This window comes from Eleutherodactylus coqui, chromosome 1, assembly GCF_035609145.1.
Source record: "Eleutherodactylus coqui strain aEleCoq1 chromosome 1, aEleCoq1.hap1, whole genome shotgun sequence".
Taxonomy (NCBI): Eukaryota; Metazoa; Chordata; class Amphibia; order Anura; family Eleutherodactylidae; genus Eleutherodactylus; species Eleutherodactylus coqui.
The window spans coordinates 52,470,090-52,484,019 of NC_089837.1; the positions used below are offsets into that span (position 1 = coordinate 52,470,090).

Here is a 13,930-nt window from a genome sequence, read left to right on the forward strand (position 1 = left end):
CTAAAGAATGGCTGAAAAAAAAATAAAAATTTTGAATTGCAATGGCCTAGTCACAGTCCAATGCTTAAAACAATTGACACGCCTGAAGAGGGTTGTGCATGCAAGGCATCGCAGAAATATTGATGAACTAAAACACAATTGGAGTAGGAATGGTCCAATGTTTCTTCTTCGTGTTGTACAAATATTATTTTGCTGGAACTGATTGCTGCTAACGGGAGGTCTACAAGGGATCACTTACATTTGCTCCCTACACTGTGAATGTTTGCTCAATAAAAGACACGAAAGATATGGAACAGTTTGTGTGTTATTAGTTAGATTGTGTTTATCTATAATTCTGATAATTAGATAACAATCAGACAGCATTTATTAGCAATCAATGCAGAAATCCAGGTAATTTCTAAAGATTCACTATATTCTATATTCCTGCAATTACTCCTCAAATACTCTTACAATCATTTAGCCACCAGACCAATTAGGAAGTGTACATGTTTCACACTGTAATAGGGATAAGAAATCACTGGAGCAGGAGGAACACCAGATGGTCAAACTGAATTTGTCACTGTAGGGTTCAGAACTAAAATATAACTTTTATTAAATCTTTATAAAAAAGAACTTGATAAACAAGTCTCAAATAGGACACACATATAGCTAAAAGAGAGTACTCCTTAAACAAAATTCCCAGAGATGACGGAATGGCCGTATTTCGGGATAGAGAATTTAAAGCTATACAGCTTTAAAAGGAGTAGACCATAGAAGGTTCAAAACAATCAGTGATTTGCTACAGAATTATGTAGTGTAGCTATAACCTTTTACTCAAAGGGTCAAACTAGCTAGTACGTTCAGAAGTTTCTCAGAACACCAACAACCTCGAGAAGTCTCCGTAGCCCTCTAAACGAGGGGTTAACTCGGTGATTGGGTTCAGAATTTTTGGAACTTCACACGTTACCCCAGCCTAGTTTAGTGCACAGAGGTATACATAAATCCCTCTAAATTGCACTCTAATAGAGACTTCAGGGTAATCTCAGCAGAAAAGAGAAGATCCACTCCTCCCAGATCTAGTCCACTATATATAGATAACTTCCCATGTGGCTATATCTGATGGAGAATAGACCATTGATAACTTAGAAAAAATTCCAAAATTGATTACTTCCAATCCAAAATAAGGAGAGGAAAGATAATCCATCAATTATATGGAATAGTCTTAGGACGTCACTTCTTAAGAAAAATTACGCGGTTCGACGCGTTTCTGCTACAGTTAGAGTAGCGTCATCAGGAACCAAATTCCATATCTGGACGTCAAAAAGTCAGTAAACAACGTCCTTAAACTGCTCGACAAAAATTAGATTGTAGCGGAAGTTGTAAAGGTAAAGGAGAGGTAGACGATGCTAGTATTCAAAGGGTTAAATATCCCCCAGAGATTCCCCCCTAGAAAGCAATAAGAACGAGAGAAAGTGGTAGCAGCACCAGCCTCTGTGGTAGGCTGGCGGCTAATGACCCATAGTGTGTCTCAACAGGGTTTAAGTAGTGGATAACTCCTCCCTTGATTCAGGGGTGTGTCGTCATATAGCCTATTAAAATAGAGTGCCTTGTAGCTCCACCTAATCTGACATCATTCACCTGTCACTTTTTTTTTTTTTTTTTTTCTTTTTCTATCTCCTATCTTTATTGAATTCACCTGTCACATTTAACTGGTTGTTGTACTTATCCATATTAATGCTGTGGGGTAGCTGGTCAGTTTTGGAAGTATTCCACAGACTGTCCAGGGACTTGTTTATGATGCACCTCCTTGTTGTGATCCTGTTGTAAGCGTGCCGTTGTTATGGGGGCTCGGCTCCGCGTGCAGCGCTACCACGGTCCCATGTGATCAAACGTGGTGACGTAGGACGCTGAAAGGGTGCATAGGGAGAATTGTCATCCCCTCACCGTGCGCGCGCCCACGTGATCAAGCACGATGACATGGAGTGCTAGAAGAATGTACTGGGAGAACTTTGAAAAGTTATAGTTTCCCTGTGCGCGCGATCATGTTTCTTCTCTGACTACAGGACCGAACCTGGTAGGAGAGTAAATCAGAGGGAGGTGTAAATATCAACCCCTTACATCAACATGGCTTATGTTGTACTTATACTCCGATCATAAGACCGGTCCTGTTGGTGAAAATGATGAATGAGCTGTGTCTGTAACCTCCCCTAATGGTCACATGATCATGGTCGAGGATATGACTGGTGGTGTCCTATAATGCTGTTGTGTAGTGCCCAAATAGACAGCGCCGAGGTGGATCGTCCACTCAGTGCCCCTATTGGTAATTTGGTACCAGAGTGTCCCCAACGGTACACATAGGTAAGTATATCTTTAATAGTATATGATCATAAGACTTCAAAGTTGGGCAAGCTTGTAGATAAACAGCTATCATATAATGTATTGCCAGCTAGTCCGGGTGCCGACATAGTGGAAGACTATATCCACCCCTGTATGTTTTTAAGTATACAGGTAACAGGGTTGGATTTTTTATTGATATCAACATGATGATGGGCATAGAATCATGTTCCACCATCAAATCTAATACGCTTGTGGTCGGAATAAATGTCCAGGGTTTATTAGATACATATAGGCAGATAAAGTCAATTTATGATGTTAACATCTGGTGCAATATTAGGCATACTCTATTAAGGCTGTATTCATATGACGCTTATAGGAGGAGGGTGTATTGATAACACCTCATATCCTCTTAATAAATATCCGAAAAGAGAACAAAGTGGGCTAGATTACTAGAATGTATTGCTCAACTCAGGAAAGAAATATGACAGAGTTTAGTCCCAGTTCATATAAAGCATGCAAAAGAAAGGGTTTCATTCAGGCCCTTTGGTTGTATGCAGTCCATACGATAGGTCCATTGTGACTCCTTTTGAAGGAGCCTCTTGTCAAGGTCACCTCTCCTCCCATAGCTCCTGATGGATTCTACCCCCTGAAACATTAGTAGGTCAGGGTTACCTCCATGGTGTTCTCGCATGTGGTTTGCTACAGGTGTTTTGTCGCCTCGTCGTATATTCCCAAGGTGGGCAAGAATTCGTCGCCTGAATTCTTGCCTCGTCTTCCCTATATAGTTCTTCTTACAGGGGCATGTTGCCATATACACTAAATGGGAAGAGCGACAGTTGAAAAACTCTCTTAGCGTGTACATCTTACCAGTATAGGCACTCTTGATAGTGTCTCCCTTAAGGATATTTCGACACGCTAAGCAGTCAGAACATGGGAAAGTACCCATGGGTCTCGATATAGTCAGCCAGTTACCAGATTGTGGTGTCTTCAAGTGGCTCTTGACTACTCTATCCTTGATGTTACGACCCCGTCTGAAGGTTAGGAGCGGATTTGGAGGTAATATAGTTTTAAGGTCCGGGTCTTCTTGGAGAATCCCCCAATATTTGGAAAGGATGTTGCGCATATAGGGAACTCCATTGTCAAAAGTGGATATGATACGTAATTGACTATCTGGGTTCTTAATTTTAGGGACTAGCAGTTCTGGTCTGCTTTGTTGTTTAGAGAAATGATATGCTTTCTCTATGGATTTAGTGGGATAACCTCTGTCTGAGAATCTGTTTTTCAACTCCGTGCTTTTATCTTCAAAGTCCTTAGAATCTGAGCAGTTTCTCCTAAGGCGCAAAAACTGCCCTTTAGGTATCCCATTTTTCAGGGAATAGGGGTGGGCACTATCCCAGGCAAGCAGGCTATTGGAAGCGGTTGGTTTCCTGAAGAGAGAGGATTGTAGGTAGCCATCGTTAGTTTTGCTGATACAAACATCCAAGAAAGAAATAGAGTTCTCTTGGATCTCCATGGTAAGTTTGAGGTTGATTGAGTTGTCATTCAAAACATCAACAAACTCCATGAATGACTCCTTGGTTCCAGTGTATAGGATCAGGATGTCATCAATAAATCTCAACCAAAGTGGGATGTTATCTGTCCACTTGGTGTGCTCTTCTGTGAAGACCATCTGTGTCTCCCACCAGCCCAGGAACAGATTTGCGTACGAAGGGGCACAGGGACTCCCCATCGCGGTGCCCCTGAGCTGGTGGAACAGATGGCCTTCGAACAGGAAGTAATTTTTAGTGAGCACGAAGATCAGGAGATTTTCAACGAACTGGTTGTGATGTATGTATGCCGTTCCTCTCTGCTTCAGGAAGTGTCCAACCGCTTTAATCCCTATATCATGGGGGATAGAACTATACAATCCTTCTACATCTAAACTTGCCAATAGGGTACCGGGTTCAACATTAATTCCATCTATCAACCGTAATACGTCCGTAGTGTCACGGACGTATGATGGAAGCGCCGTGACAAATGGACGCAATATACGGTCTATGTAGATTCTTGCATTCTGTGTGAGATTCTCTACCCCAGAAACTATGGGTCTGCCCTTTAGGGGGTCCAGGCCCTTATGGACCTTGGGCAGACTGTAAAAGGTGGAGATCCTGGGATGAGCTGGCAGGAGAAAATCATGTTCAGAGGAATTAATACAACCCCAAGCCTTGGCCTGTTGCAAGATTTTTCTGAGATCAGTTAGAAATGTATCGGTTGGATCCTATGCACCCTTTCAGCGTCCTACGTCACCACGTTTGATCACATGGGACCGTGGTAGCGCTGCACGCGGAGCCGAGCCCCCATAACAACGGCACGCTTACAACAGGATCACAACAAGGAGGTGCATCATAAACAAGTCCCTGGACAGTCTGTGGAATACTTCCAAAACTGACCAGCTACCCCACAGCATTTATATGGATAAGTACAACAACCAGTTAAATGTGACAGGTGAATTCAATAAAGATAGGAGATAGAAAAAGAAAAAAAAAAAAAAAAATGACAGGTGAATGATGTCAGATTAGGTGGAGCTACAAGGCACTCTATTTTAATAGGCTATATGACGACACACCCCTGAATCAAGGGAGGAGTTATCCACTACTTAAACCCTGTTGAGACACACTATGGATCATTAGCCGCCAGCCTACCACAGAGGCTGGTGCTGCTACCACTTTCTCTCGTTCTTATTGCTTTCTAGGGGGGAATCTCTGGGGGATATTTAACCCTTTGAATGCTAGCATCGTCTACCTCTCCTTTACCTTTACAACTTCCGCTACAATCTAATTTTTGTCGAGCAGTTTAAGGACGTTGTTTACTGACTTTTTGACGTCCAGATATGGAATTTGGTTCCTGATGACGCTACTCTAACTGTAGCAGAAACGCGTCGAACCGCGTAATTTTTCTTAAGAAGTGACGTCCTAAGACTATTCCATATAATTGATGGATTATCTTTCCTCTCCTTATTTTGGATTGGAAGTAATCAATTTTGGAATTTTTTCTAAGTTATCAATGGTCTATTCTCCATCAGATATAGCCACATGGGAAGTTATCTATATATAGTGGACTAGATCTGGGAGGAGTGGATCTTCTCTTTTCTGCTGAGATTACCCTGAAGTCTCTATTAGAGTGCAATTTAGAGGGATTTATGTATACCTCTGTGCACTAAACTAGGCTGGGGTAACGTGTGAAGTTCCAAAAATTCTGAACCCAATCACCGAGTTAACCCCTCGTTTAGAGGGCTACGGAGACTTCTCGAGGTTGTTGGTGTTCTGAGAAACTTCTGAACGTACTAGCTAGTTTGACCCTTTGAGTAAAAGGTTATAGCTACACTACATAATTCTGTAGCAAATCACTGATTGTTTTGAACCTTCTATGGTCTACTCCTTTTAAAGCTGTATAGCTTTAAATTCTCTATCCCGAAATACGGCCATTCCGTCATCTCTGGGAATTTTGTTTAAGGAGTACTCTCTTTTAGCTATATGTGTGTCCTATTTGAGACTTGTTCTGTAATAGGGATAACGTGTAGTTTGTTGCAAGAGGCTATAAATACATAGATAATATAGACTATGTAGACTTACATATGAATATTATAAAACAATTAGGACAGCGCTCCACGACAAATCCAGCGCAATATCTTAAAAGAAATAGATGAAGGGACTCACCCGGTGTCTGGCAGGGTATCCTCCACATCCTGGTGGGCATATAGTAATAGCCACTGAAGGGTCCTCTCAGTCTTCTTCCTTATCCTGTAGTCACAGGAGAGCTGCTAAGATAGTATTATGCCTACTGCAAAAGTGTAGGCACAGTGCAGTACAAATCAAATAAAAATAAAAAAAACATATCCAGCGCTCGCCAGAAGACAGTTGTTTCCAACCCTTCAGCCAAAGTATTGGTTGTTATTTTTTTGCAATGCGTTTCATCACACTCTGCGACTTTTTCTAGTTTTTTTTAATTTTTTTTATTTGATTTGTTACATATGAATGAGATAGAGGTAAAATGGTAAAGCTCACCTGTGCTGAAGAATATTCATATTCTGTACTACAACTAGTATGTTATTCAGAGGCAATCAATATACTATAAAATAGTGTAAAGTAACTATCTCATGGATGATAGATATATACATACCAGTAAATATATTATTACTAGAGATGAGCGAGCATGCTCGTTCGAGCATTAGCATACTCGAAAGTACTGGGTGCTCGGGTGCTCGAGAAAATTTCATTCTCTCCATTGTCTTCAATGGAGCCGCGGCTGCTACCGGCGGCTCCGTTGAAAACAATGGTCTGCCGACACCCCTGCATTGTTTTTCATGGAAGGGCTTTACATATAAGCCCTTCCCTGAAAAACAAGGATTTTAGTGTACAAAAAAAACTAAGATAAAAAAACCACTTACCTATGCACCGCTGCCGTGTCCCCCGCGGGAATGAAGAACACATCCCCGCTAGTAAAAAAGAATTCCCTGCTGCAACATCTGCCTCATCTGTGACAGATGCGGCACAGGAATTCTTCAATTCCCTACAGCAGCTGTCACACATGACAGCTGCGATAGAGGATCCTGCTGCAGGCACCCCCATCAATGGATTTCAGGGAAGAGCTTTAAATATATGCCCTTCCCTGAAAATCCAGTAAAAGTAGTGTAAAAAAAAAAAAAAGATATTCACCTCCCGTTAGCTGCCGGGGCTCAGCCGCGTCTTCTCTGCGATGTCGCCGGCTCTGTAGTGCTGTTCTATCAGCAGTCGGAGATTTTAAATCCCCGCCTGCTGAAAGAGCTTATTGTAATTGGCTGTTGCGCCGATTGAATGACAGGCGAGAGCTGCCTGTTAATGTTAGATTTGTGTGCCTGTTCATGCATTTTTACGTTGCCAGCGGGTGAACGTAAAAACGCATATGCTCGTGTGAAAGAGCCCTTAAGCTGAGGCAAAGCACAGTGTCTTTATGGAGCTTTTATGTTTTTTTGTGTTTATTCTGCTCCTTGTCCTTCAGTGAAGAGTGGTGGCTCAGTTGTTAGCACTGCTTCCCTGCATTGCTGGAATTCTCTGTACAAATTCAGCCAACGCTAAATAATTGACCCAGAGACTCTGACAATCACTGACGTACATTCTGAGTTACTGAACCAGTTCCTGGTTCATACGTTCCGTCTGCCCATTAGACTCTGGGTGGAAGACAGAGGAAAACGACAACCCGATACTGATATTCTTACAAAAAGCTCTCCAAAACCGGGCAACAAATTGGACTCCCCGGTTGGAAATAATATCCTTGGGAACCCCATGCAGGCGCACAATCTCCTTGATAAATATGGTGGCTAACTCAGGAGTGGTCAGTAGCTTCTTAAGAGCAGTAAAATGTGCCATCTTGGAAAATCTTTTGACGACCACCAAGATGACCGAGAACCCCTGGGACTCGGGCAGGTCGGTAATGGCCTCTCTGGAATGGGAAGGGGAAGAAGCGGGTCTTCAGGCCATCTCTGTACACTCTTCCCTCGGGCACAAATAGGACATGACTTGACAAATTCCCTGATGTCCCGGGACATTCGTGGCCACCAATATAATTGGCCACACAGCTCCAGGGTGTTTCGGACTCCTGGATGACCTGCTAAGGCCGATAAATGAACTTCCTCTAAAATGAGAAGCCGCAAGGCATTGGGAACAAATAACCTCCCCTCAGGGAGGCCTTCAGGAACGGACTGCTGAGCAGCCAGGAGTAACGCAGAGGTGTCAGATGTAAAGGCAGCTACCACCACTCCCGGGCCCAGAATACTCTCTGGCTGAGGCTCCTCTACGTCAGGTACCCCAAAGCTGCGTGACAAGGCATCAGCTTTGACATTCTTGGACCCAGGCACATATGTGACTACAAAATTGAAGCGCGAAAAAAACAATGCCCACCTTGCCTGATCGGCATTCAAGCGCTTGGTGGACTCCAGATAAACCAAATTCTTATGGTTCGTGAGGACCATAATGATATGACAAGCGCCCTCTAAGAAATGTCTCCATTCATCAAATGCACATTTTTTGGCCAATAATGCCCTTTTGGCAATATCATAGTTGTGTTCTGCCTGATTAAACTTCCTAGAAAAGAATGCACAGGGTTGGAGATCAGGTCGACCGGAGGATTCCTGAGAGAGGACTGCCCCCACACCATGCTCAGAGGCATCCACTTCAATGATGAATGGACGATCTAGATCTGGCTGAGCCAATACCGATGCTGTGGAAAAAGCCCTCTTGAGAAGTGTAAAGGCCTTCACAGTCACCTGCGACTAGGAATTAATCCTGGACCTCTTCTTGGTCAGGTCAGTCAAGGGTTTGGCCACCACCGAAAAGTTCTTAATAAATTTCCGATAATAGTTTGCGAACCCCAAAAAGCATTGTAACACCTTCAAGTTGGTGGGTTGCACCCATTCGTTGATGGCCTTGACCATGTCTGAGTCCATCCGGATGGCTGATGAAGAAATGACATATCCAAGAAAAGCAATCTCCTGTACCCCAAAAAGGCATTTCTCCAACTTAGCATACAAATGATGGTCTCGAAGGTGGGAAAGAACTGTTCGTAAATGCTTGTCATAGCTCTCCCAGTCAGAAGAGAATATCAGAATGTCATCCAAATATACAACCATGAACGTGCCCAGGATGTCATGGAAAATGGTGTTCATAAAACCTTGAAAGATAGCTGGCTCGTTACATAAGCTGAATGGCATGACTAGACATTCAAAATGCCCCAGAGGGGTATTAAACGCCGTTTTCCATTCGTCCCCCTCTCTGATACCAATGAGATAATAGGCTCCCCGAAGATCGAGCTTGGAGAACCAATGGGCTCCTATAACCTGGTTGAGGAGATCAAGAATCAGGGGTAAAGAGTACTGATTCTTGATGGTTATCCTGTTCAAGGTTCTATAATCAACACAGGGCCGAAGACCACCATCCTTCTTCTCCACGAAAAATAACCCTGCCCCCTCTCAGTAATATACTCCTATATCACCTCACGTTCAGGGACTGTTACATTATAAATTCCCCTCTTGGGGAACTTGCTCCCGGGAATAAGATCGATTTTGCAATCCCATTCACGGTGCAGAGGTAACGTCTCAGAAAGCTGTTTAAAAAAAAACGGCAGAAAAATCCTCAACATACGTTTCAGAACTTCAAGTGTCCCAATGGTTTGGAAAGGTGTTGACATGTGTCTCAGATTTACTTATTGACGGCATATTTAAACCATTTGGGTCTTTGATGAACTAATTCGGGATCCCCCTTACAGACACATTTAAATACCTCCAGATCAATTCTTTTCTTCAAACTTTTCAAATACACAAGATACGAATACCAGAGGCAGTTTACCATGGCCTTACAAGACTAACGCAAAATGGCAACTCAAAAACCCATTCTTCTATAACTCTATAGCAGATAATTTAGGAGAAGGAAAGAAATGCCATCAATTAAATTGGGAGAGAGATCTGGGATTAAGCATTTCGTCTGAGAGATGTATGGAGTCCTTTGATTGGGCTAACCAAGCAACTAAATGCGCAAACATGATTGAAACCCACTTGAAAGTACTCACAAGATGGTACTTCACACCATACCAACTCAAGGCCCGCCATTTATTAAACGACGCACGCTGTTGGAGAGGATGCACGCAGGTTGGCTCAGTCTTACTCATATTCTGGTCCTGCCACTCTATTGTACCCTTCTGGAAGGAAGTCTTTGCCTTATTAAAATCTGTGACAGGAATAAAGGCTCCTTTCTCTCCAAATATAGCTCTTCTGCTCTTATCTCTAAAGATACTTCATCCCCCAACTAAACAGTTAATAGGTAATATACTCTTAGGGGCAAAACTGCTTATTGCAAGGAAGTGGCGCACACCTAACAGTCCTCTGATTGAAGATTTAATCCACATGGTCTCTGAACACAGCATATCCGAAAAAGATTTGGCCCTTAGATACAACACATTAGACAAATATGAACATATGTGGAATCTGTGGCTTAAAAAATTTCCAACATGATGTCTTCACCCCTGTTCTACCCAGTTTTAAATGTTATGTAACTTTCTAGTCATGCTACACTTTTAATTTCTTGCCTACTGAAATACTCGTAAGATTTACTATTAAAATCTGGTTCACAATAACTATACGAACAATTGATGTTGTTTACAAACTTTATAAATAATCTCTATTAATGAATATGTCAAAAATTCATCAAAATGAGCATATGAACAAATGTTGTGGTGATTGTACATTTTCAAGATTTTTCACCATTGACTCTGTACCGACGTCATCTCACTATAATATGTATGTTACTCATGTGATACCAATAAAAACCGATTGATTTAAAAAAATCCTCAATATACGGAGGTAACCCCTTGACCTGACAGTCAGTAGAATGCACCTGGACTGAGACCAAATGCTCGCTGCAACCCTGCCCCCATTGCACTAGTTCAGAGGTGGACCAATCAATCTGGGGATTGTGAAGCCAGAGCCAGGGTAACCCAAGGACTCAATCAACCGAAAGGCTTTCCATCACCAAAATGTAGCACCCCGACAGAAAAAAACAGTTGAGAAGTACTCGTACTGATTAACCCTGCTGACAACGAAGTGGAATCAATACCTGAGACCTGGATCGCAGGATTCACTGGTAAAAGCCATGCAGACATAGACCTGACAAATTGGAAATTAATGAAGTTCGCGGCTGCCCCCGAATCAATGAAGGCCCAACTGTTGAAGTTATGAGCATTATAAGAAATAGCAAATGGCACAAACAATTTGGAACATTCCGGAAGTATCTGAGCTCCTAGGCGATCCCTCCGGACAGCGCCTAGGAGCAGAAGTTTTCTGGCAGTTGTTTCTTGAGGCAGTCGGCGACACGATGACCTGGATCTCCACAATAAAGGCATAATCGATTCCTGAGCCTGAATTCCTTGCGACATAGACCCCACTTCCATTGCCTCAACTTCGTTGGTAACAGAGATCATGGATGGATTCTCGAACTGGGTCACGGGCAGTTCGGTCCGAGTCTTGTATCGGGCCCTAAGACAACGGTTGGCCTTTCCCGCGATAGTCATAGCCTGCTCAAACATTTCGAGTTCAACAACTACAGATTTTTTACTGACTCAGACAACCCAGTTAGAAATAAATCTTTCAGAGCGCAGTCATTCCATCTAGACTTCCCACAAAACTGACGAAACTTGGAAAAGAATTCTTTCGCAGGGCGTCTTCCCTGACGCAAACTTAATAATTTGCTCACGGCGTACCCAGCCCTATCTGGCTAGTCATAAATCTGTCCAAGGGCCGTAAAAAAGGCATCTACAGATTGGCGGGACCGTGAGTCAGGAGGTAGCGAGAATGGCCAGCTTTGGATCTATACTGTTATTAACAGACTCCCCTTTTGGGTAAGATAAGGGATGTATCAACTGAGAAGGTACAGGTTTTGAGAAGGTACAGGTCCATAACAATGGAAGAATCTGTCTCAAAATGGACGTTAGATACAAGATGGAGTATTATAAGATGTGAATAAACTTGTGTGTGTGTTAAAACAATAATTCAAAGCAGAAATAAGCTTAGGGCAGGAGGTGCGGTGCAGTGTCTCATGATTTGTTTCTTTCTGTTCTTTCCGAGAACCATATCTGGACGCCCGATGTGCAACTGTTATCAGTAGAAGCTCCCCCACACCTTGAGGCTTGGACAAGGAACTGACTGTACTGACAAGACACTACGACCGTTTAAATCACAAGGGAGGACCAGATTACGCTGGATAAACAGAAACTTGAAGGACATTTCATAGACACTCTCACGCTATGCGGTTGCTGAGCAATGTATATCTCATAATCTGTGTCTAACCCAATGAGATTTATGCTGTGACTAACAAGACATTCCTTTCCTGTATAGAAATCTATAAAAAGGTGAAGAAACGCTCAGTAGGTGTCGCCTCCCTGCAGAGAGAGCCACTTGTTACCTGCTGTGGCAATTCTCTACATATCTGAGGAAACTAATAACTGTCTCAGTGTTTAGTTCTTGGTTTCCAGGGTGCACCCTGATACGGGGCTGATTTGGACCTCTTGACCTGAAAGGTTATGTGACCGGGAGTGGTCCTTAACATCAACCAACATTTATTCAACTCTTTTTTAGGGACTACTACGAGTGGTGACACTATAAAATGCTTCAAAGGAGGTTCCTAAAAAGGTTCTGCCAAGAACCTCCTTTTCCAGCTTTTTGGTTACTACAGTCAAACACCTCTGTGCTGACACTGTTTTGAGGCAGGAATTTTAAAACCGTTACGGAAACCTACTAACAACAAGTCTATTTTTGACCTATCAGGATACCTATTTAGGAATGGCACCATCTTGGCCACATTCACCAGCATCATTCCTTTTTCCAAAACTTGCTTGTCCCTTTCCTTTCCCGTTTCTACTGCACTTTGTCGCTCCATGCGACATTGCATTACAATGGGAGCAAACATGTTTAAATCTGCAGCTCGCCCTCATTAAATTGCCAACAAAAACCCAATTTCTCCCTTCCTGACTGCCCAAAATGGCTTCCTGCCTGCAAACTAGTGGCTGAGCCTGAAGACCCAGCTCCCCCCTGAAAGGGCTGTCCTTACCGCAATGGGGCCATCACCCTGAGCCAGGGCCCAATGTCCTTCTGGTCCTGTCTAACGGAAGGACGAACCGCCTTCAACTGCCTAAATTGCTTGTCATATAGCAGCTAAGTCAGACCCCTGTAAACTCTATAAGCCTCCCCAATTGAATCCAAGTAACAAAAAAGCCTGGAACTATTTTCTGGTGCTTTTTCCACAATTACACTTGCTATTATTGTGAACACCTGCAGCCAGTTCGTAAACGGCTGCGGTATTAAATGCCACCTGCGCTTCTCTTCCTCTTCCTTCTTATATTCAGTCCTCTTCCCTTTTGTCCATATATTTCCCTCACCTCTTTTTTCAAATGAGCTCCTAAAGACCCCTCAAAGCAAACATAAACTTTACTTTTTGCTCTATCATCCAGATGGACCCGCATCTCCATCTTTTTCCGTCAGAACCTTGACCGCTATACACGCTGCCTGCTGCTCTCCTGTCAACCCAGCCAAGCTTCCATATGGAATGCTCTCCCTGCTAAATGACATAATTGATGGTACGGTCCACGCCGAAATGGGCGACGGAGCCAGCCCTACCTCCTGTCTCTGCAAAAATTGCCACATACAACCCCACCAATGCTCTAAAGTCGCTATCTGCGCCATGTGCATCCACAAATACTCCTTCGCCCCACACATTACCCCTTAAACTATCCCCAGCAGGCACTACCTGGCTATCTAAATTAGATGGACAAGCAATAGAGGTTATCTCATCGGGCTGCGTAGGGGCTGTGGACCAACCAGCTGCTCCTCATCCACGAACCGTCCCCTCTGAACTTCTGAATCCACGGCAGATTGCAACTGCTCCACTGGACTCCCAGTCTCTCCAACGATCTACTTCTCCACAATGCAAACCACTGTCCTCCCTCCACTTCCATCCAACTTCTGGATCTCCAGAAAACCTGGACCACCATCTTCTCATGGCCCATATCCGTGATGAGGCTGCTCACTGACCGGTTAATCGCCAGGTGAGCAGCT

General features: G+C 43.3%; 1 protein-coding gene across 2 annotated transcripts in view; it reads right to left on the reverse strand.

Annotated features, from left to right (window-relative positions):
• The window catches only part of LOC136620929 (cytochrome P450 2K6-like), a 218,197-nt gene that overhangs the window by 102,537 nt on the left and 101,730 nt on the right, over positions 1-13,930 (reverse strand). The window lies entirely within an intron of this gene.